Consider the following 26,553-nt stretch of genomic DNA (forward strand, 5'->3'; position numbering starts at 1 on the left):
ATGATCCATAAAGATGAATGCCTTTGAATAGTCAATAAAACACAGGAAAACAGCTTTCTGGTATTCTCTGCTTTCAGCCAGGATCCATCTGGCATTGGCAATGATATTCCTCTTTCCATGTTCTCTTCTGAATCCAGCTCGAATTTCTGGAAGCTTCCTGTTGACTACTGCAACTGCTTTTGAATAATCTTCAGCAAAATTTTGCTTGCAAGTGATATTAATGATATTGTTCAATAATTTCCACATTCTGTTGGATCATCTTTCTTTGGAATGGGCACAAATATAAATCTCTTCCTGTTGGTTTGCCAGGTAGCTGTCTTCCAAATTTCTTGGCATAGATAAGTGAGCACTTCCAACTCTGCATCCGTTCGTTGAAACTTCTCAGTTAGTATTCCTTCAGTTCCTGGAGCCTTGTTTTTTGCCAGTGTCTTCAGTGCAGCTTGGACTTCTTCAGCACAATAGTTTCTTGACAATATTCCACCCAAAATGGTCGAAAGTCTACAAATTATTTTTGGGACAGTGATTCTTTGTATTCCTTCCATCTTCTTTGGATGCTTCCTGTGTCATTTACTATTTCCTTGTGGAATCCTTCAATACTGCAACTCGAGGCTTGAATTTTTCCTTCAGTTTTTTCAGCTTGACAAATGCTGAGCATGTTCTTCCCTTTTGGTTTTCTACCACTAGTTCTTTGGACATTTCATCATAAGACTTTACTTTGTCTTCTTGAACTGCCCTTTAAAATCTTCCGTTTAGCTCTTTTACTTTACCATTTCTTCCATCACTTTACCTATTCTTTGTTCAAGAGTAGATTCCGGAGTCTCTTCTGACATCCATTTTGGTCTTTTCTTTCTTTCCTGTGTTCTTAATGACCTTCAGCTTTCTTCTTGTGTGATGTCTTTGATGTCATTCCACAACTCACCTGGTCTTTGGTCCTTACTGTTGAATGAGTCAAATTTATTCTTCAGATTGTCTCTAAATTCGTGTGAAATATACTCAAGGTCATATTTTGGCTGTTAAGAGCTTGTTCTAATTTTCTTTAGCTTTAACTTGGACTTGCTTAAGAGCAATTGATGGTTCGTTCCACAGTTGGTCTTTGGCCTAGTCAGACTGATGATATTGAGCTTTTCCATCATCTATTTCCACAGATGTAGTCAGTTTGACTCCTGTGTATTCTATCTGGTGAGGTCCAAGTGTATAGTCATTGTTTATGTTGTTGAAAAAAGATATTGCCGATGAAGAAGTCATTGATCTTGCAAAATTCTGTTATGCAATCTTTGGCATTGTTTCTGTCACCAAGATCATATTTTCCAACCACTGTTTCTTCTTCTTTGTTTCCAACTTTCACATTCCTATCACCAATAATTATCAGTGCTTCTTAATTGTGTGTTTGATCCATGTCAGACTGCAGAAGTTGGTAAAAAATCTTTGATTTCCTCATCTTTGGCATTAACAGTTGGAGCATAAATTTAAATAATAGTCTCATTAAATGATCTTACTTGTAGTCATATGGATATTATTCTATCACTGACAGCATTGTATTTCAGGGTAGGACTTGAAATGTTCTTTTTGACAACGAACGTAAAGCCTTTCATCTTCAATTTGTCATTGTCGGCATAGCATCCAATACGATTGTCTGATTCAAAATGGCCACTACCGGTCCATTTCAGCTCAGTAATGCCTAGGATATCAATCTTTATGTGTTCCATTTAATTTTTGATGACTTCTACTTTTCTTAGATTCATACTTCATACATTCCACATTAATATTATTAATGGATGTTTGAAGCTGTTTCTTCTCATTTTGAGTCGTGCCACATCAGGAAATGTAGGTCCCGAAATCTTGACTCCATCCACTTCATTAAGATTAACTCTACTTTGAGGCTTCCATGTGTCTGTCAGTTTGTTGTACTGTGGGGGCTTGTGTGTTGCTGTGATGCTGGAAGCTATGCCACAGGTATTCAAATACCAGTAGGGTCACTCATGGCAGACAGGTTTCAGCTGAGCTTCCAGAATAAGACAGACTAGGATGAAAGACCCGGCAGTCTACTTCTGAAGTGAATTAGCCATTGAAAACCTTAGGAATAGCAGCTGAACATTGTTTGATATCATACCGAAGATGAGCCCTTTAGGTTGAAAGGCACTAAAAATACAATTGGGGAAGAGCTGCCTCCTAAAATTAGAGTCAAGCTTAATGACATGGATGGAGTCAACCTTTCAGGACCTTCACTTGCTGATGTGGCATGACTCAAAATGAGAAGAAACAGCTCCAAACATTGATTAATAATTAGAACCTGGAATGTAGGAAGTATGAATCTAGGAAAATTGGAAATCATCAAAAATGAAATGGAATGCATAAACATCAATATTCTAGGTATTACTGCGCTCAGATGGATTGCTATTGGTCATTTTGAATTGGACAATCATACGGTCTACTATGCTGGGAATGACAACTTGAAGAGGAATGTCATTGCATTCATCGTCAAAAATGACATTTCAAGATCTATCCTGAAGTACAATGCTGTGAGCAATAGGATAATATCCATATGTCTACAAGGAAGGCCAGTTAATGCGACTATTATTCAAATTACCCACCAAGCACTAAGGCCAAAGATGAAGAAGTTGAAGATTTTTACCAACTTCTTCCATTTGAAATTGATGGAACATGAAATCAGGATCCACTAATAATTTCTAGTGGCTGGAATGTGAAAGCTGGAAAAAAAGAAGAAAGATCAGTAGTTTGAATATATGGCCTTGGTGATAGAAATGATGCCTGCATTCGCATGACAGAATTTTTCAAGACCAACGACTTCTTTATTGCAAATACCTTTTTTCACCGACATAAATTGTGACTATACACATGGACCTAGCTGGATGGAATACACAGGAATCAAACTGACTGTGTATTCTGAAAAGCTCAATATGATCAGTCAGAACGAGGCCAGGACTGATCGCAGAATAGACCATTAATTGCTCATATGCAGTTTCAAGTTGAAGTTGAAGAAAATCAGAACAAGTCCATGACAGCCAGAATACAACCTGGAGTATATCCTACCTAAATTTAGAGACCATCTCAAGAATAGATTTGACATGTTGAACGCTAATGACCAAAGACCAGATGAGTTGTGGGATGACATCAAGGACATCATACATGAAGAAAGCTAAAGGTCACTAAAAACACAGGAAAGAAAACAAAGACCAAAATGGATGTCAGAAGAGACTTTGAAACTTACTCTTGAACATCAAGTAGCTAAAGTAAAAGGAAGAAATGATGAAGTAAAAGTGCTGAACAGAAGATTCCAAAGGATGGTTCTAGAAGAGAAAGCAAAGTATTGTAATGACATGTGCAAAGACCTACAGTTAGAACACCAAAAAGGAAGAACACATTGGGTTTTCTCAAGCTGAAAGAACCAAAGAAAAAATTCAAGCCTCTAGTTGTAGTATTGAAGGATTCTATGAGGAAAATATTAAATAGCACAGGACATCAAAAGAAGACGGAAGGAATACCAGAGTCATTGTAGTAAAAAGAATTGGTTGATGTTCAACCATTTCCGGAGGTACTGAAGGAAGAGGTCCAAGCAACACTGAAGGCATTGGTGAAAAACAAGGCTCCAGGAGTTTACAGAATACCAACTGAAGTGTTTCAACAAACAGAAGCAGCACTGGAAGTGCTTGCTCGCCTATGCCAAGAAATTCGGAAGACTGCTACCTGGCCAACCAACTGGAAGAGACCCATATTTAGGCCTATTCCAAAAAAGGGGGATCCAACCAAATCTGGAAATTATCAAGCAATATCATTACTATCACAAGCAAGTAAAATTTTTCTGAAGATCATTCAAAAGTGGCTGCAGCATTAAATCGACAGGAAACAGCCAGATATTTGAGCTGGATTCAGAAGAGGACGTGGAGCCAGGGATATCATTACTGATGTCTGATGGATCTTGGCTGAAAGCAGAGAACACCGGAAAGATGTTTAACTGTCTTTAATTGACTAAGAAAGTGCAATCGACTATGTGGATCATAACAAATTATGGATATCATTGCGATGAATGGTAATTCCAGAACACTTAATCGTGCTCATGAGGAACCTATACATAGATCAAGAGGCAGTCATTTGAACAGAACAAGTGGAAACTGCATGGTTTAAAGTCAGAAGAGGCTGTATCCTTTCACTATGCTTATTCAATCTGTATGCTGAGCAAACAATCAGAGAAGCTAGACTTATGTGAAGAAGAATGGGGCATCGGGATTGGAGGAAGACTCATTAACAACCTGCGTTATGCAGATGACACAACCTTCTTGCTGAAAGTGAAGAGGACTTGAAGCACTTACTGATGAAGATCAAAGACCACAGCCTTCAGTATGGATTACACCTCACCATAAAGAAAACGAAAATCCTCACAACTGGACCAATAAGCAACTTCAGGATAAACAGAAAATATTGATGCTGTCAAGGATTTCATTTTACTTGAAATCTATCAATGTCCATGGAAACAGCAAAGACATCAAATGACACATTGAATTGGGCAAAGCTGCTGCAAAAGACCTCTTTAAAGTGTAAAAAAGCAAAGATATCACCTTGAGGATTAAGGTGTGCCTGATTCAAGCCATGATGTTTTCAATTGCCTCATATGCATGCGAAAGCTGGATGATGAATAAGGAAGACTGAAGAAGAATTGATGATTTTGAATTGTGGTCTTGGTGAAGAAAGAATGTTAAATATACCATAGACTGCCAAAAGAACAAACAAATCTGTCTTGGAAGAAGTACAGGCAGATACCTCCCTAGAAGCAAAGATGATAAGACTACATCTTACATACTTTGGTCACGTTATCAGGAGGGATCAGTCCCTGGAGGAGGACACCATACTTGGTAAAACAGAGGGTCAGTGAAAAAGAGAAAGACTCTTAACGAGATGGATTGACACAGTGGCTGCAACAATGGACTCAAGCATAACAACGATTTTGAGGGTGATGCAGGACCCGGCAGCATTTCATTCTGTTATCTGTAGGGCCTCTGTGAGTCATAACTGACTCAATGGCACCTAACAACAACAATAAAAACTACTCTGAGGAGGCAGCTCTTCCCCAGTTGTATTGTGAGTGCTTCCAACCTGAGGGGCTCATCTTCCGGCACTTTATCAATCAATGTTCTGCAGCTATTCATAAGGTTTCCACTGGCTAATTTTTTTCAGAAGCAGATCACCAAGGCCTTCTTCCTAGTCTGTCTTCATCTGGAAGGTCAGCTGAAACTTGTCTGCCATGGGCAACCCTACTGGTATTTGAAATGCCAGTGGCATACCTTCCAGCATCATAGCAATACATAAGCTGCCACAGTAGGACAAACTGACAGACGTGTGGGATGTGATCATTAACAGAATGAATTAAAGAAAGTGCTAAGAATAGTGACTGGCACGTTTTAAAAACTCAAAAATTTTGGGAACCTTGTATCTGATAAGAGTCTAATATCAAAACATAAAAAAAAAAGCCTACAACTTAACAGCAAAAAGACAAACAACTCAATCAAAAAATGAGCCAAGAACTATCCTATCCCAAGAGGATATACAAATGGCTAAGAAACACTGAAAGGATGCTTAAAGTCATTAGCCAGCAGGGAGATGCAAATTAAAACCACAAAGAGGTATCATCTTATTCCCATTTGAATGGCAATGATAAACACAGAACAACACAAAACAAATGGAAAAAAATTGGTGTTGATAAGGTTGTGAAAAAACTGGGACTCTCATTCATTGCTCCTGGAAATACAAAATATTACACACAGCCACTGTGGAAAACAGATTTTTGGTTCCTCAAAAAGTTGAATATAGAGTTATCATATGACCCAGCAATCCCAACCCTAGCTATTTACCCTGAAAAAATAAAAGCAAAACACAAATGGAAATCTATTCACCAATGGTCCTTGCAGCACTTTTCACAACAGCCAAATGGCGAAAATAACAGGTGAATGAATAAACAAAATATGGTATATACATATAATGGAACGTTACTCAACCATAGAAAGAAAACATCATACTGAGCAAAATAAGTCAATCACAAAAGCAGAAATAATGTATATCACTTATATGAAATAAGCAATATATAGAAACCATAGATTATTAGTGGTTACCAGGAATATGAGATAGGGGGCAATTTTTGCTAAAGGGTCATTGAGTTATGATAATGATGGTGGAATAATTTGGGAGAGGATAGCGAGAGTAGTTGTACAACTTAAAAATGTTATCAGTGTCAATGCACTATGGCTGTGGAAACTTTTGAACTGGTGTATGTTTTGTTGTGTATATTTTCACCTTTAAAAATAAACAGTAAATATTCTCTTCTTCCTCCTCTTCTTTCTTCCTTCCTCCTCTTCTTTGTTCTCTTTTTTCTTACCTCTTAGGGTTTTTTTCTTAGGGTAGGTAACATTTTAATCTTTACATTTCCAATTTCATCTCTCCTTGTCTCCCATAAAAATGTACTTATCTTGTGCACCATTACTTCCAGGATTTATTAGACTCCAGTGATGTAAAGAGGAAGTATTTATCACTCTTTATATTATCTCTTTATTAAATCATGTGAGAAGTTGATGGATTAATATGCTAGCTGTCTAAGAAGTGTTAAATCAAAGGATTGAAATTAAGGTTAGAAATTTAACGTTCCATTTTAAGGTAGTAAGAAAGATATCTATGGAGAGGTGGCGTGTTTTAAAGTGCATCATTTCATCCATAAGTTTACTGTAACTTATTATTACTACTAATTCCAGTACTACCTACACCGCAGTCATTTCATTTATGTACTACTGCTGCTGATAACAATAAATGATAACACTTACTGGCTACTGTGTTAGGTTGGAGAATGTCCTCTCAAGATGTTCACATCCTAATGCCTGAAACCTGTGAACACCATACATGGCAAAAACGACTTTGGAGATGTGATTAAGTTAAGAATATTGACATGAAGAAATTATCCTGGATTGTTATGGTAGTTCCAAATGTAATCCCATGGGGAGGCAGGAGATCAGAGAGACAGAGTGATGTGAGAGCATGGAGGTATAGAGAAATTTGAAGATCTTATACTACTGTCTTTGAAGATGGAAAAGGGACTATTAGCCAAGGAATGTAAGGAATGCAGAAAAGCAAAGTTAGGGAAAAAAAAAAGAAAGAGAAGGATTTTACCCTAAGAGTCTGCAGAAGGAACTAACCCTATTGACATTTTGACTATTGCCTAGGGAAACTGATCTTGAATTTTTGATCTCCTGAACTGTAGGAGAATAAATTTGTGGTAATTTATCATAACAGCAATAGAAGACTAATACAACCACTTCCTGTGTGTCAAGCTTTGGGCTATGTACTTGACATGTATAATTTCAGTACTCACCAGAAACCAGTAATGGAATGAAAATACCTGATTCATACATTAGGTTTACCTGTCCCTTAGTAATTCTGAAGGACACATGCAATACAACGGTACACAGTGGTCTCAATTATCTAATGCTAGGTCTGATAGCAGGTCTCCAGAGGCTATGTTTGTCAAGTGAAAATAAAGCACTTTTTTATTGAAACTGGGATTTCATTGTAGGTTAGATAGGTTAGACTTTAAATTATTTTGAAGTCCCCTTTTTATACCTTAATATTCAGCCTAAGAAATTAAAGTTTCAGAATAAAGGTATATTTATATAGCACAGATAAAGAAATAAAGATATCTAAACCAGCTTCCAGAGAGATGCCTTAGCAAGAGAGATAATTAAAAAAAAAAAAAAAAGTTAAAAAAGCTGAAAATAAAACACAAAGCAGCAAACACCTACAGAAGTCCCAGCTACTGCATCAACCTGAGACAAAGAAAAATCCCCAAAGGTGGCAGAAATCCATTATGAAATTTGTAAAATGTTATTATGTCATGAAATAGACATCTTTTACATTTCCCTTTTGACACATGCAGATGAAGAAGTGCCTCGTGTGATTGCATTTATGGAAAAGTTGATGGCTGGATGTTACAGTGTGAAAAGTGACAACGATTCTTCAAGGAGGGGAAAAGAATACCAACCTACAGAATACTAATGAGAGAAGACAGTGGGAATATTGACTTGGCAGGCAGCGCTTTTATTTCCCTATCTTATCTTTGACAAAGGCATCACATTCTGAAAATGGTAACTACAGTGGGTAAGGAAAGGCCAATTTGTGTGTTTCTTTGACAGAATATTAGATGCAAAATATGGGCTGTTTCTACAGCCTCTGGGTTTGCAGTAGCTTTGAAAAAATATCCAACACAGCTCATGAATATTCTGATTTTCAGTACATACCAATGTGTGATTTTTGTAAATGGTCACAGGTGCAGGTTTTTGCTTCAGCAATCACACTTACTGCTTTGACTGGAAACAATATGCCATATAAGAGAAGGGACGAGGTGACTTGATTTTATAAATGTGTAGAGTGGAGCTTTTTACTGCACTCACATTTTGCATGTAGACTGCGAACACAGGGTCTAAAATAAAGAAGAGAGATGAACATTGCCCCATGCATTTATATGAATTTAAAAAAAAAAAAAAAAGCAGTCACAAGCATGCCAGAAAATGTATATTCCAACAGTTTTGTACTTGGCAAATGGGATAACAACAGCAAGTATTTTAGTATGTTGAATGTTAGAAATCCTCTGATGAAACACAAGCAGACTTACATCTGTCAGTATGTATAAGAGAGACCTATAAGGAAAAGTCCATGATAAACCTGAGGTTGAGGTTGGAGGATCTATTAGGAATGTACCTAGCAGGTAAGAAGGGTCCAGCAGTTGGACAGTCGAAACAAAACCAAACCCGCTGCAGTCAAGTCAGTTTGACTCATGGCAACCCCATGTGTGTCAGAGTAGAACTGAGCTCCATAGAGTTTTCTCGGCTATAATCTTTATGTAAGCAGATTGCTTGGCCTTCCTTCTGTGAAACTACTAAGTGAGCTTGAACTGCCAACCTTTCGGCTAAATGTTACCAAACTGAGTGCAAACTGCTTGCAGCACCCAGGGACCTGAGTTAGACAGTTACTCCTACAATATTTTGGCATAGAATTTCTGGGTGAATTTATTTCCGGATATGATTCTTCCTGAAGAAGGAATTTTTAATGGTTATTTATTTAATCCATGAAGTTGGATTTTAGGGTTTTATTATAATTACAAGACAGACTTTTGCAATTACAAATTCTGTTATACAGTCAGTCTCCAGGTTAAGAACATCTGAGCTATGGAAAACTTGTACTTTAGCGTTATGTAAATTTGCCCTCACTTTTTTTTTTTTTTTGAAACGATTGAACCAAGGGCTCCTCACAACAAATTCTTCATCACAATCACCTTCACTTGATGCATGTGCAGCTTCTTCAGTCGTTGAAAAGGCTTCGAGCTTTTTCTTGCACTAGAGTAAGGCTAAATAAGAACCATACGCGCCTGTTCCAACTTACCTGCAAATTTTACTTAAAGACAGACACAGTTAGGAACCGATCTCGTTTGCAACCTGGGGACTGCCTGTACTTGAAATAATACTTTTTCTTTAATAATACTAATAACTGCATTTATTAAGTGCTACAAGCCTGTTAAAATAGATACTTTATCCACAGTATCTCTAATTTTAATTACAAGCTCTATGGTATAGATATTATTGTAACAACCATCTCAGTGTAATTTTGCATTAATATTTTCTGTGTAATTAGTTTATGGCATACCATCAGGTGGCATATTCCTGTTTCCAACATTTTTCATTTGAAATAAGGTACATGCAGTCTTATGAAAAAGTAGCATTAGAGAGATAAGTTTATCAAAAAATGATGAACAATGCACATATCAAATAATAAGAATATAGGCTGAATATCAAAACTAAGAACACTCCATGATCTCTGTAAACTGTTTTTACACGAACTGAAATCATTGCTTTTTATTTACTCTGTTGCCACCTTAACCTATGAGTCTTTGGGAGGTATTTGCTTCTTCGTTTAGGCTGCGACATTCACAGGTCTTCCAGGCTTTCAAACAATATGTCAGTATTCCCCCAACTCATGCTAGACCCTTCATTAGGGTCAGGAGAATAGTGCTTTCCAAGACCAAGCCTAGAAAACAGTAACCACTTAATTTATGCAGGTGACCAGAAATTTCCTTTCAGGTTCACGTCTAAGTCAACTTCTATTGTTTCTTTCTGCCGTTACTGCTATACTTCCTCCCTTTTCAGTCTCCTGTGCCCTTAATTTCTGCCTTCATGAAATCCACAGGCTCATCCTCTAGGGATTACCGCCTTGCCCTATCCTCTAAGCACATAAAAAACACATAGCATCCCTAAATGTTCAGATACAAGTCAGTGAATAGAGAGAGGCAAAGTAAATTCATTTCCTGCAAAGTTATTTCCTTTTACTGGCAGTTTCTTTGTCACAAATTCAGGCAAAGCTAGTTTTCCTGCTTTGTCACTAGCAAGCATCATATTATGCATCTTTCTTGCAGCTTTTTTTCCTTCAGAAATCTACAGACTGTGTTTTCCCCTGATATCTCTCATTAAAAACCCACTTTACCTTTCAGTTTGAAGGTTTTCTGTGATACTATATTAACTTCTTTATTTTACAGATGTTCAGAAGGTCAGAATGGTTCTCATCTGAAAAAAAATTGAGCAATAAAAGTACCTAACTCATGGGATTATTGAAAGACTAAATGAATTAATACATGCATAGTGTTTTGCAAGCACTCAACAAGTGTTAGTGATCGGTGTTTTTATGTTTATTTTTAAGGACCTAGGTCAAGTGGCTAGGACATGGCACTGTTGATATTTGAATTGGGCTTGTTTCCACAAAAAACCCTTTTGGTGGAAATTTATTTTTTGTAATGTACTGTCTGATGAGGCAAAAATTTCAGGGGAATGGTATAAGATACTGTGGCACAAATGTTTTTAACGTATTTGAACAAATGAGGAAACCGAAACAGATAAAGATTAAGAATGTATGTTGCATGGTCTCCACTTGGATTCTCACTCCCTTGGTTTTTTTCCTATTACAGTGTTCACTCATTCTTGGTCCTTGTATTAGTGTTCTATTGCTACTGTAACAAATAATCAGAAATTTAGTGGCTTAAAACAACACAAATTGATTATCTTACAGTTCTGGAAGTCAGAAAATAGGACTTACTGGGCAAACATCCAGGTGTAGGCAGGGCTGCATTCTTTCTGGATGCTCTATGGGAGAATCCATATTCTACCTTTTCCAGCTTTTAGAGGTTGCCCTCATTCCTTGGCTTGTGGACCCCTTCTATTTTCAAAGCCAGCAATGGTATCTTGAGTCTTTCCTACATTGTATCAACTCTGACTCTGACTCTTCTTTTACCCACTTCCACTTTTAGGAACCATTGGGATTACATTGAGCCAACTCAGATAATCCAGTATAATCTCACTATTTTAAGGGTATCTGATTAGCAACCTTAAATTCATCTGTGATCATAATTCCCCTTTTCCTTATAACATAGCATAGTCACAGGTTATGGGGATTAAGACAGACGTTCTTGGGAGCCTATCACAGTCTCCTCTGGATGGGTCTTCCTCTTCTTCAGGCATTTAATATTAGTGTGTTCACTACTTGTTCCTCTTTTCCCTGCTATATTCTGTTATTCCTTTGGTGATTTCACCCTGTTTCATGACCTTAAAAACAATCCACATGCCAAAGAATCTCAAATATATATCTCGAGCCCCCAAATGTTCTTGTTTTCTCCACTCTAGAATATTAATCTACTTGACATCTCTATTAGATGTTAGTAGGTATTTCCAATTAAATATATCTTTCATGGATTGAATTGTGTCCCTCAAAATATGTGTCAACTTGGTCAGGCCATGATTCCCAGTATTGCGTGGTTGTCCTCCATTTTGTGATTGTAATTTTATGTTAAAGAACATTAGGGTGGGATTGTAACCCTATCTCCCCAGGTCACATCCCTGATCCAATGTAAAGGGAGTTTCCCTCGGGTGTGGCCTGCACCACCTTTTTTTCTCTCAAGAGATAAAAAGGAAAGGGAAGTGAGCAGAGAGGGGGACCTATACCACCAAGAAACCAGCTCTGGGAGCAGAGCGTGTCCTTTGAAACTGAGGTTCCTGCACAGAGATGCTCCCAGACAAGAGAAAATTGATGAGAAGGACCTTCTTCCAGAGCCAACAGAGAGAGAAACCCTTCCCCTGGAGATGACTCCCTGAATTTGGACTTCTAGCCTACTAGACTGTGAGAGAATAAATATCTCTTTGTTAAAGCCATCCACTTGTGGTATTTCTGTTATAGCAGCACTAGATGACTAAGACAGTACTCCAAACGAAAATCCTGATGTGCACACTTGCCCACAACACATGAATCTATTTCACCCCACAGCCTTCCCCACCCCATGTGATAACAATTCTGTGTTTCTTATTTGCTAAGGCCAAATATCTTAGAGTTATCCTTAACTCTTGCCTTTCCCTTACACTCCATACCCAGACCATCAGGAAATTCCGTTGGCTGGGTGCTCAAAATACGGGCATACCCTGCAGAACATCTCCTTGATTAATGTTTTCCTAGTAAAACAAGTGCCTCTTGATTTTTAAGTCAAACTTCAGGGATTATGCGTATTTCTGAAAACTACATCTTTCAGATAAATTTTACATAGGAAAAAAATTATACCTACATCCCCAAAAGCCAATTATATAACACATTTTTAACATTTTAACAAAATATTTTAGCAAATAATTTAACACAACATTTTAAGTGAACATTTTAACAAAATGGTATGTGGGAAAAATCTTGAATGCATTCCAAATACAATTTGTAAAATGTCAGAATTGTGTGGAGATATTTAAAGAGAGTTTCAATACAGGAAATGTGCTGCCTTTGATTTTCCTGGTGCTAACAGGTGAAATAACTGACAAAACAAATCTTTTCAACATCTATATTAATTACCTGGTGATCCCGAAGCATTTTGCGCCCTGACATGATCATATATTAATCACATACAGTTTTTTTTTTTACTGTGTTTTAGTTGATAAATTTTTGGTAATGCATTATGATTTTAAGAATTTAAAATAATGAGAAATAGCATTTTTTAAAATAATTTTTATTGAGCTTTAAGTGAACGTTTACAAATCAAGTCAGTCTGTCACATATAAGCTTATATACACCTTACTCCATACTCCAACTTACTCTCCCCCTAATGAGTCAGCCCTTCCAGTCTCTCGTTTCGTGACAATTTTGCCAGTTTCTAACCCCCTCTACCCTCCTATCTCCCCTCCAGACAGGAGATGCCAACACAGTCTCAAGTGTCCACCTGATACAAGTAGCTCACTCTTCGTCAGCATCTCTCTCCAACCCATTGTCCAGTCCCTTCCATGTCTGATGAGTTGTTTTTGGGAATGGTTCCTGTCCTGGGCCAACAGAAGTTTTGGGGACCATGACCGCCGGGATTCCTCTAGTCTCAGTCAGACCATTAAGTCTGGTCTTTTTATGAGAATTTGGGGTCTGCATCCCACTGATCTCATGCTCCCTCAGGGGTTCTCTGTTGTGCTCCCTGTCAGGGCAGTCATCGGTTGTGGCCGGGCACCATCTAGTTCTTCTGGTCTCAGGATGATGTAAGTCTCTGGCTCACGTGGCCCTTTCTGTCTCTTGGGCTCATAGTTATCGTGTGACCTTGGTGTTCCTCATTCTCCTTTGATCCAGGTGGGTTGAGACCAATTGATGCATCTTAGATGGCCACTTGTTAGCATTTAAGACCCCAAACACCACAGAGAAATAGCATTTTTGTGTAAAAAAGTCTGACATTCAGGAATGGGTTGCTTATATTAAGAAGACATTGCTAATATACCTAGAAACTGACTACTTCTCAACACATCCAATGTTTCTACCCTGGTCTGAGGTTCCATTATCTCTCATCAGAATTACTGTGGCTACCTTCTTAATGGGTCTTGCTGTTTTTACTCCACTCACACACCTCCCTTACCAGTCTCTTCTTATGTTCCTCCTCTGTTGAAAATCCTGCAGTGGCTCTTCATGTTAGTAAAAGTCACAATGGTCCACAAGGCCCAACATTATTTACCTCTCCCCTACTCTTGCCAGGTGTCCCTGGCTGGTATAAACAATTAATGCACTGGCTGCTAACTGAAAGGATGGCAGTTTGATTTGAAACCACTTAGTGGTGCTGGAAAGGAGAGGCCTTGTGATCTACTCCTATAAAATCGTCATTGAAAATCCTATGGAGGGCAGTTCTGCTCTAAAACACATTGGGTCACCATAAGTCAAAATCAACCTGATAGCAATTTTTGTTGTTGTTGTTGTTGTTTTATTTCCTGGGTTCACAATTCTATTCCACTGATCTATTTGTCTTTTCCTTCATCAAGACCACACTGTCTTGATCACTATAGCTTTATAATAAGTCTTGAATTTGGCTATTTTCAGTCCCCCAACTCTGTCTTTCTTCAGTACTGTGTTGGTTTTCTAGACTTTTACCTTTCCACATAAACTTTAGAATCAGCTTGTCAATATCCATTGTATTTTGATTGTGGTTGCCTAGAGTCTGTAGATTTAGTTGGAAAGAATTGACATCTTAATAATATTAAAACTATCTATCAACATAGACAATCTCTCCACTTATTTAGATCTTTGATTTTTTTTTTTTAATCAGATTTGCAGTTTTCCTAATATACATCTTAAGTATTTCATTTTTTTTTTGGTGCTAACGTAAATGGTGTCATGTTTTTTACTTCAAACTGCAATTTTTCATTCCTGGCATATAGGAAGGCAATTAACTTTTGTATATTAAACTTGTATCCTGCAACTTTGCTCTGATTGCTTATCAGTTCCAGGGGTTTTTCTGTCAATTCTTTGGGATTTTTTACATGTAAACTCATATGATCAAAATCAAATAAATACAGTTTTATTTCTTTTCTTCCAATCTGTTGCCTTTTACTTCCTTTTCCGGTCTTACTGTATAATCTAGAACTTCCAGCACAATTTTGAATAGGAGAGATGAGAGGGTAGATCCCTGTGTTATTCCCAGTGACGAGGTAGGGGACCATCTAGCTCCTCACCACTAAGTATGATGTCAAAAAAACAAAAAACAATTGCCTTTAAGTTAATTTCAATACCTGGTTACTATGTGTTTCAAAGTAGAACTGTGAACCATAGAGTTTTCATAGTTGTGACTTTTCAGAAGCAGATCACCAAATCTTTCTTTTGGTGAGTAGCCCTGCACTTAAATATTTGTGCCATCCAGAGGCTTCTAGTATGACATCAGCTGCAGGATTTTGGTACATGTTCTTTATTAAGTTGAGGAAGTTATACCCATTCCTAGGTTGCTGAGAGTTTTTACCATAAATGTGTTTGAATTTTGTCAAATGCTTTTCCTGCATTTATTGATTTGATCGTATATTTTTCTTTAGCATTAATTTTATTTTGAAGTTACCATAGATATTTTGTGGAATAAAATTAGAACTTAACATACATTTTTAAGAAAAATTACTAGATGTTTAGGACTCTAGAAAGATTGCGTTTCTAGTTCTTCCTTGGAAGGAAATTCAGTCTCTTCTCATTTTAGGAATAATTTAGGGGGGGATTTGTGAAGAGCTAACCATAAGAAGAGATTCTAAAAGTTACTCTTGAATGTAGAGTGGTTCAAGTGAAAGGAGGAAATGATGAAGGAAAATAGCTGAACATAAGACACAAAATGGTGGCTTGAGAAGACAAAGTAAATTATTATAAAGAAATGTGCAAAGACCTGGAGATAGAAAACTAAAAAGGAAAAACATGCTCAACAATTCTCAAGCTGAGAGAACTGACAAAAAAATTCAACTCAAGTTGCAATATTGAAGGATTCTATGGAGAAAATACTAAATGATGTAGGAAGCATCAAAAGAAAATGGAAGGAGTATACAGAATCACTTCCAAAAATAATTGGTTAACATTCAACCATTTCAGGAGATAGCATATGATCAAGAACCGATGGTATTGAAGGAAGAGGTCCAACTTTCACTGAAGGCATTGGTGGAAAACAAGGATCCAGGAATTGACAGAATATCAGTTGAAATGTTTCAACAAACAGATGCAGCAATGGAGTGCTCACTCCTCTATGCCAAGAAATTTGGAAGAGGCCAACTCAGTAGAAGAGATCCATATTTGTACCCCTTTCAAAGAAAGGTCATCCAACGAATGTGAAAATTATCAAACAATACCATTGATATCACAAACAAGTAAAACTTTGCCGAAGAACATTCAAAAGCAGTTGCAGCAGTACATCAACAAGGAGCTGCCAGAAATTCAAGCTGAATTCAGAAGAGGATGTGGAACAACGGATAACATTGTTGATGTCAGACGGGTCCCGGCGGAAAGCAGAGAATTCTAGAAGGATGATTACCTGTGTTTTATTGACTATACAAAGGCGTTTGACTGTATGGATAGTATTGCAAAGAATGGGAATTCTAAAAAAAATGGGAATTCTAGAACACTTAATTGTGTTCATGAGGAACCTGTACATAGATGAAGAGGCAGTTGTTCCAGGACAGAACAAGCGGACACTGCGTGGCTTAAAGTCAGGAAAGGTGTGCGTCAGGGGTTGTATCTTTTCATCATACCTATTCAAACTGTATGAAGATGCTGGACTATATGAAGAAGAACGGGGCATAGGATTGGAGGAAAACTCATTAACAACCTGCATTATGCAGATGACACATCCTTGCTTGCTGAAAGTGAAGAGGACTTGAAGCACTTACTGATGAAGATTGACGACCACAGCCTTCACTATGGATTACACCTCAACATGCTGTCGTTGTTATGTACTATCGAGTCAGTTCCAACTCATAGCGACCCTATGCACAACAGAAGGAAATACTGCCCGGTCCTGAGCCATCCTTACAATCATTGTTATGCCTGAGCTCATTGTTGCAGTCACTGTATCAATCCAGCTCGTTGAGGCCTTCCTCTTTTCTGCTGACCATGTACTCTGCCAAGCCCGATATCCTTCTCCAGGGACCGATCCCTCCTGACAACATGTCCAAAGTATATAAGACATAGTCTCACCATCCTTGCTTCTAAGGAGCATTCTGGTTTTACTTCTTCCAAGACAGATTTGTTTGTTCTTTTGGCAGTCCATGGTATATTCAATATTCTTTGCCAACACCAGAATTCAAAGGTGTCAATTCTTCTTCGGTCTTCCTTATTCATTGTCCAGCTTTCACGTGCATATGATGCTATTGAAAATACCATGGCTGGGATCAGGCACACCTTAATCTTCAAGGTGACATCTTTGCTCTTCAACACTTTAAAGAGGTCCTTTGCAGCAGATTTACCCAATGCAATGTGTCTTTTGATTTCTTGACTGCTGCTTCCATGGCTGTTAATTGTGGATCCAAGGAAAATGAAATCCTTGACAATTTCAATCTTTTCTCTGTTTATCATGATGTTGCTCGTTGCTCCAGTTGTGAGGATTTTTGATTTCTTTATGTTGAGGTGCAATCCATACTGAAGGCTGTGGTCTTTGATTTTTCTTAGTAAGTGCTTCAAGTCCTCTTCACTTTCAGCAAGCCAGGTGTGCCATCTGCATAACGCAGATTGTTAATGAGTCTTCCTCCAATCCTGATGCCCTGTTCTTCTTCATATAGTCCAGCTTCTCATATTATTTGTTCAACATACAGATTGAATAGGTATGGTGAAAGAATACAACCCTGACGCACACCTTTCCTGACTTTCAACCAATCAGTATCCCCTTGTTCTGGCCAAACAACTGCCTCTTGATCTATGTAAAGGTTTCTCATAAGCACAGTGTTCTGGAATTCCCATTCTTCGCAATGTTATCCATAATTTGTTATGATCCACACATTCGAATGCCTTTGCATAGTCAATAAAACACAGGTAAACATCCTTCTGGTATTCTCTTCTTTCAGCTAGGATCCATTTGATATCAGCAATGATATCCCTGGTTCCACGTCCTCTTCTGAAACTGGCCTGAATTTCTGGCAGTTCCCTGTCAATATACTGTTGCAGCCATTTTTGAATGATCTTCAGCAAAATTTTGCTTGCATGTGATATTAATGATACTGTTCTATAATTTCCACATTTGGTTGGATAACATTTCTTGGGAATAGGCATAAATATGGATCTCTTCCAGTCAGTTGGCCAGGAAGCTGTCTTCCAAATTTCTTGGCATAGACGAGTGAGCACCTCCAGCGCTGCATCTGTTTGTTAAAACATCTCAATTAATATTCCATCAATTCCTGGAGCCTTGTTTTTCACCAATGCCTTCAGAGCAGCTTGGACTTCTTCCTTCAGTACCATCGGTTCCTGATCATATGCCATCTCTTGAAATGGTTGAACATCGACTAATTCTTTTTGGTATAATGACTCTGTGTATTCCTTCCATCTTCTTTTGATGCTTCCTGCATCATTTAACATTTTCCCCCATAGAATCCTTCACTATTGCAACTCAATGCTTGAGTTTTTTCTTCAGTTATTTCAGCTTGAGAAACGCTGAGCATGTTTTTCCCTTTTGGTTTTCCATCTCCGGCTCTTTGCAGAAAAAGCCTCACAAATGGACCAATAAACAACATCATGATAAAAGGAGAAATATTTAAGTCTTAAAAGGATTTCATTTTACTTGGATCCACAATTAACACCCATGGAAGCAGCAGTCAAAAAATAAAATGAGACTTTGCATTGAGCAAATCTGCTACAAAAGATCTCTTTAAAGTCTTAAAAAGCAAAGATGTTACTTTAAGGACTCTGATGAGCCTGACCCAAGCCACGGTGTTTTCAATCGCCTCTTATGCATGTGAAAGGTGGAAAATGAATAAGGAAGACCAAAGAAAAATTGATTCCTTTGAATTATGGTGTTGGTGAAGAATATTGAATATACCATGAACTACCAGAAGAACTAACAAATGTGTCTTGGAAGAAGTACAGCCAGAATGCTCATTGGAACCAAAAAGTGGTGAGACTTCGTCTCATGTACTTTGGACATGATATCAGGAAGGACCAGTCCCTGAAGATGACATTTTTCTTGTTAGAGTAGAGGGTCAAAGAGGAAGACTCTCAATGAGACCCATTAACACGGTGGCTACAACGATGGGCTTAAGCATAGCAATGATTGTGAGGATGGCACAGAACTAGGCAGTGTTTAATTCTGTTGTATATATAGAGTCGCTATCAGTCATCACTGACTTGAGGGCACCTAACAACAATAACCAGAAGAAACACTTTACACAATATCTGGCATGTAGTGAATATTTAATAATTTTTAGTGTCCCAAAACCACCCACAAAACATCACAAAAATAATGAAATAGATGCCCTTGTTTGACTGGTTTTCTTTTTCCCCTATCACATATATTATAGCAGTAGCCCAATTCCAAAATATTTAAAAGTTACTGAAATAGTCAGAATACAGAAAAATTCCATTATTCACTCTACTTCTTTCCATTTGTTGGAATATCTGCTATTTGCTACTTTTCTCCCCATTTCCTGGAACTTTCTGTTTATTCTCTCTGCTTTTCCACTGTTGTATTACCTCTTTTGTTCACTTATTTCTCTTTTCCTGAATGTCAAGTTTAACTTTTTATAATGACTAAACTTCTGAAAATTAGCCAAGATAAACACTATGGATCACAATGGTCCAATCTGCAACCGATCATTGGGATGGTGCGGGACAGGGAAGCTTTTCATTCTGTTTTGCACGGTATCTCCATGAGTCAGGGGCTAGCCTGCAGCTAACAACAACCATAGTAAAAGAGCTTCTGCTTGTCTGGTGAGTGGAGTGATCAATCACAGCACTTGATGTCTTCAACTAAAATCACCATTTTCTTTCCTGCTAGTACACAAACCCTCTCAATCTCTCTTTTCTTTAACTGCAGACCCACTTTATCTCCTTTTTCTCCCTCTCGGCCCCTCCCTTTTTTTTTTCCTTCTTTCTTGCCTTCTTTTTTTCTAGGATGACTTCATTCTGAATAGATGGTAGTTGAGGTATTGATTTCAAAAAGGCATTTGAATCTTCATTTCTGGATGATATAAGATGGACAAAGAGAGTATATTACTTTGAGGTACAAGTCATTAAAAAATAATTCTTTAAAGATACACAAATTTCTACATATGTAGGTTCTCAATAAATATTTTTTAATGAATCAATGAATAATTGAAAGTTTTCTCATCAATGAGCCAATTACCCAGCATTATGATACTTTAAGAGTGGTTTTTATAATAATAATATTATACCAAATTATGGTCTAAACTGTAGATATATTTAGAGAGATTTCACTGTGGGTTGATTATTTAAATTGGTTTTTTCAGAGTGTAATGATGGTAAGTGATGAATGTTTCATAAATATTTCAGGTTTTAAAACATTATTGAGAGTTTTCAGATAAAGTCTGTTTCATTTAATTATTCCATAGATATTCGCTGAACACCTACTATGTGCTAGTTTGCAGATAAAAGTCAGTGTAATTGCAGCCCCCAAAATGGGAGAATTAATCAAGTCCCTACTCTCCGCTTCTCAATCATCTCTCACAAGAGCTATCTAGGAGGCGCGTTTGTTCTCTCTTAGCTTCCAGGAGCTAGGTCAGGCCTCACAAGTTAAAAGTGCACTATTAAATAGGCAGATGTCAACTGCAAACTCAGTATTCCACACAACATCCTTACTTTTGACCTGCTGGCCACAAATTCAGGGTTTTTCTACTACCCTTTCAGGATGGATTGCTTTTCTGTGGCCTTTCTTGCCGTGGTCTTGTAACTCCCACCCAGGTTATTGGGCGGGGATGTGCAGATAAGGTAATTGTGACCCACCAAAGTGATTGATCAGAAACTCTGGAGGTGTATGGTTAAGAGCTATGAATGGCTGGCAGTTTGAATCCACCAAGTGCTCCTTAGAAACCCTATGGGGCAGTTCAACAAGTTTGTTTTTTTTTTTTTAAGCGGATTGGTCAGTTTTACCATCCTGCTGGGCTTGAAACAATCCACCCCAGAGGCAGGAAGGTGAGACCGGCAGGACAGATGTTGCAGTGGGCTTCCTGGCCCATGGAGCAAGAAAGCCGAGTGCCTTTGGGCAGAGAGACTGAGGGCCAGGAAGAGGTGTGCCTGCAAGCACAGCTAGGCAGAGGCTGCCCTGTTGGAGGAACTGTATCCTGAGCATTCCTGAGCCCAAATTTTAACCTGTTACTTTCTGAATAAACCCCATAATTGTGAATATGGTCTGTGAGTTCTGTGTGGCCATTGTAATGAATTATTGAAACCAGCAGAGAAGTAGAGAGTGCTGTGGGAGGAACGGTTGGTGTCAGAATTGGTAGAGATGGTGGAGAGAGGTAAAAAAATGTAAGGAGGCATGTCTAATTCCACCTCATAGGAATCAGCCTTGGGCTATTGATCTTGATTCTCTTTCCCTCTTGTGAAGTTGGAAGAGGTCAGACACTGCCTCCATGCCTTTTTTTTTTTTACCATCTGAGTGATTTTGTTATAATCTTGCAGAGAAAATAGTATTAGGGTTGAGTCTTAAGAGATGAGTAGGAATTGTCAGGTGGATGATACCATATATGCAGAGAAGAACTCATATCCAAAGGCCAAGGAAGGGCAAGCAGTTAAAAATGCTCGTGCCTAAGCAGTTAAAAATGCTCGTGCCTGAGCATTTTTGGCAAGGGAGAGGTTAAACTACACAGGCAAGCAGGTGCCACCAATTATTGAAAATATCTGAAAATTACAGCTGAGATTAAATAACTTTTAAAAGGTTTTACTTATTTAGCAAGAGAATTCAGTAAGCCTATCACAGCACTGCATATTAACCAAAGGGCGAGTATTCACACATGGGCCATGACAATTGTTTATTAAATTGTTTATATTTTCTTAATAAAAATTCTGTCTTAAGTACAAAATATAGGTACTATCAATATAAGTACCATGAATAGAAATGAAAGTATAGGTAAGTATAAGTACTATAAGCAACAGTAGTATAAATGAAGTATTTGTACTATGGATTATTTTAGAAAATATCTTTAAAAGAACAGTAGTATTTTGCTTTTTTCCCTATAATAGATCTTTTGATTGATTTATATGCCAATTCATTAGTTCCACTAGCATTCGTTGTTGCAACTACATGCCAGGCATCATATTAGGAGTTATGGAATTGACTCTACAGTGATAAGATTTGTTTTACATATTACACTCAAACTTCCATATCCAATGGAAATTTATATTTGGAAGTTTCTATACTTACTTAAAAATGCTACCATTCCCAAATTATTTTGTAATTTTATTTTGGAGGAAGAATTGCTGTGAAAGCAGATTATGAGCCATGCAACCAAATTAGTTTTCATTACTTTAGAGTTATCACTGACTCAGTTGCTAATGTTGAGCCTGATCATCAAATTTATTCCTCACACTTGCCTCCAGAGGATTCTGAGATATTTTCAAAATGAAATCAGCTCTCAGGGGACAGATATTTTTTCACCACTATGGAAATTTAAATACATGGGCTTTACACATGGAGAGCAATGCTCAAGATGTTACCTAAGTATTTTGAGTAATAACATCTCTATGAAATTACATTAATAGCTTCCTTAAATGAATAATTCAAAAGGAAAAAAAAAACACATGTAAATGTCTAAGTATATTTGTTCAAATTAATCAATCACGTTTTCTTTAGGGCCGTGACTGTCTACGTAACTAGGACACAGTTCAATTCAGTAGTATTTCTTTCAAACATTTTGAATAGAAAATTTAAAATAAATATATTGTGAGGTTGCATTACTTCCAAATCTGCATTCTTCCATGTGTTAAAAATTGTGCTTGGGTTTTATAAAATATTACTTTTTAATTAATAAAATATCATTAAATAAAAGAGTATAGCAGACCTGTTCAATCTTGATTTTGAAGTTCTATTATCTTACAATCAGTATATTATCAAGTGATATTCGGTCAAAGTATTTGGTCTCTCTGGGACCATACCAGTAGCTCCCTGATATTAGCAAAAATTGTTTTCATTAATTAAGTTGTGTTTGCTAAGTTGATTGCCATTATGTCAGTGTCTCCACATGTCCACAATGATAGAATTAGAGTTCTGATGTAATTTGAGAAATCAAATAGCACTTAAAATTCTACCACAAGGTTAACTTGATTTTATGGCAGAGATCACTTCCATTGATAAAAGGCCACAAGCTACAGTCTTTCTATGACAAGTTGACTTATGATAATTACTATTGCTTCCTTGTTAAATAAATATTAAAATCCAGAATGCACTCACTTCTCTTCTTACTTAAAGTAATACACATCTTTGATATTCTCCTCTCAAAGAAAGCATACCAGAGTGGATTTTTGAAAAGCCACAGATGTCTTTAATCAAATATACAGAGTATGATAATAAACAAAGTCAACAGAAAATTTTATCAAAACAGTATAAAGAAAATCTCATACATATCACTGATATTTGATGAAGTGTGACACATAATTGGAATATAGCAATGGAAGGATGTATCTTCTTAGAAAATAATTTTAACAGAATAAAGAGAGGTAGCAATGCATGTTAGTAGAATATATCACTCTGGAGAAAAGAAAAAAATGAAGGTGAAAGTTGAGCTGAAAGCAAATGGAAGATTTAAATAAAACTACAAAAGGAAAAAAAAAAAAAGGAGTTACCACAAACTCAAGATACTAGGTGATGATATGGCAGTGAACTTTCAACTATACTGAAATATGAGAAATTCCACCATACTTAAACCAGTTTTGATAACTTTCCATTTAGCCTGCTGAAAATTTCATTGCTGCTGACAAAGTGGACAATGCATCCAGGGGAAATGCTACACTGAACTTAGTTTTCATCATCAAGAAAGAACTGATTTGTGATAGATTAAAAAAAAAAAAAAAAAGGAAAGTGATTTTGTGATTTCAGAGAACATAGTAACCAAGGAAAAGGATGCTGGAATTATAAGTCATGAGCCTTAAATCAATGACTCCCACACAGGGCAATTCCTCTGGTCCCTTGGAAGATATGCTATAATTTAAACCAAAAATACATGTTGCCATTGAGTTGATTTTGATTCAAAGTAACCCTGTAGGACAGAGTAGAACTGCCCCATAGGGTTTCCAGGGAGAGGCTAGTGGATTCAAACTGCTGACATTTTGGTTGGCAGCCTGAGCTCTTAACCACTGTGCCAGCGGGGCTCCATGTTATAATATTGGTCCTCAGATCTTTCTACAGTTCTATTGAATTTAGAGTCTCTACAAATGGGAAAGAGGAATCTGTATTTAGGTTTCCTACATATTATAGATTAAATTTTGTTCCCCCCAAAATATGTGTTGGAATTCTAACCCCTATATCTGTAGATGTAATCTCATTTGGGAAGAGAGTTTTCTTTGTCACATTAATGAGACCGTATCAGTGTAAGGTGTGCCCTAAATCTAATCAATTCTGAGCTAGAAGCAGCAACATGGACAGAAATCACAAACTGGGGAAGATAAATGTCACATGAAGGTTTGCCAAGGCATTGAGGACAGCAAGATCTACAAAAGCTGAGACAAAGATCTTCCCCCAGAGCTGAACAGAGTCTTCTACTGTAGGTGTTGCCCTGAATTCAGACTTCTAGACTCCTAAACTGTGAGAAAATAAATTTCAGTTCTTTAAAGCCACCCATTTGTGTTTTTTTCTGTTACACATCAGCACTAGGAAACTAAGACACCACATAGAATCCTGCAGTGGAATTTCCCAGGTAATTTTGCTGGGAATTGGGAAGGAGTTTGTCTCCCAGAATGAAATAGACTACTTTTAGTCATCTGTGCCCCAGCTTGCTAAACTTCCTGGGAGTTGCCCCATCCTTTTGGATGGTGAAAAGGGTTGCACAGAAAGGGTATGGAGGATCAGTCTTTAGTTAGTTAAAAACAACACTCATACCAAAAGGAGATATTGTTGTTGTTGTTAGGTGCTATAGAGTTGGTTCCCACTCACAGTGACCCTGTGCACAACAGAACAAAAAGCTGCCCAGCCCTGCACCATCCTCACAATCATTGCTATGTTTGAGTCCATTGTTGCAGCTACTGTGTCAGTCCATCTCATTGAGGGTCTGCTTTACCAAGGATGATGTCCTTCTCCAGGGACGGGTCCCTCCTGATAACATGTCCAAAGTGAGACAAAATCTCGCCACCCTCACTTCCAAGGAGCATTCTGGCTAGACTTCTTCCAAGACAGGTAGTTTCCTGATATTGTACAGTCCTTGGTCTTTTGTTTGTTTATTTTATTTTGGTTCTTAATGACAATAATGTACAATGGAGAAGAACATAAATCTCTTCTTACCTACTTTCAGGCAGTCTGACAAGTATAGCCTAGCACAGGCAGACAGTCAGCTGTTTTCCAATCCATTTCCCTCAGCCTACTAGCTAGAGGAAATCCTTCCCACGTTCTGGCAACTGGCTGGCTGTCAGTCATAGTTTTCTGCATTGGGGATTTTGAAAATGTTATGCCTTTTATGTGTATTTTAGTGGAAGGTGGAAGAGGATGCATGAGGGACTACCAGCCTGATCCTATTTTAAACCTAACTTCTGCCTCATTGATTCTTTGTGACAGATACAATTGCTTCACAGTTCTGTGTCTTCTGTGTTGAAATGCCTGCTTGCCAATGAGGACCTGCCAAAGAAAAGAACAGAGCTATTAATATCCTATTTGTGTAAGCTTTGGTCTCTGTAATAGGCATAAAATAAGACCATATTGACTGTGCTTTAGAGTGTAAGTTAAATGGCGTCAACAAATACAATTGAAATAGTCACCATTTCATAAGCCTACATTTGCCTTATGGACTTAAAATTTACAGAATGTCTCTACCTACATTATTTCATTTGAAGATGTTGATTAAGATGTCGATTACATTATTTAGTTTCTACATTACAAGGCAGGTATAATGGTATTTGGGTTCAGAGAAGTTCAATAACTTCCCCAAATGCACACAGGGAATAATGCATTTTTTTTTTTCACTTGCCCAAAGAAGATTTTTCCTCATTTTTCAGAATAATCAAACCAAATATTCATTGTAGGGAAAGCAATATTTTAATCACGACATGCATATATATGTCTATTATAGAATTTTAAGCAATGATAAAACATCAGCCAATTTTTATGAGTATAAAATCTTTCAAATCAGATAGATAGTATTTTCTTGAAAACTAGGCAAAATAGCTCTATAAAGATTTTTTGATGTCTGAGAATGTCAGTACAAAAGCAATGTATCTTGCTCCTATCTGCCAACATCCTGATGAATATCGTTGGGGAAAACGCAGATGACTGTGGGCTATATAGATTGCAAGCTTGAAGGTAAGTCAATTAGAATACAGAATCTCAGTACTTTGAATATGAATTAATGCATTATTCCATTGTGGAAATACTACATATACAGAGCCTTACGCAACATAATGGTTAATTAGATCAGCTGCTAACTGAAAGGTTGGAGGTTCGCTTCTACTCCTCAGAAGTTTTGAAGAAAGTTTCTCAAAAATCAGCCACTGAAAACCGTGTGGAGTGCAGTTGTACTCTGGCACACGTGGGGTTGCCATGATTTGGGAATTGACTCTACAGCAACCAGTAATTGGTATGCA

This window comes from Loxodonta africana, chromosome 4 (assembly GCF_030014295.1).
Source record: "Loxodonta africana isolate mLoxAfr1 chromosome 4, mLoxAfr1.hap2, whole genome shotgun sequence".
Classification (NCBI taxonomy): domain Eukaryota; kingdom Metazoa; phylum Chordata; class Mammalia; order Proboscidea; family Elephantidae; genus Loxodonta; species Loxodonta africana.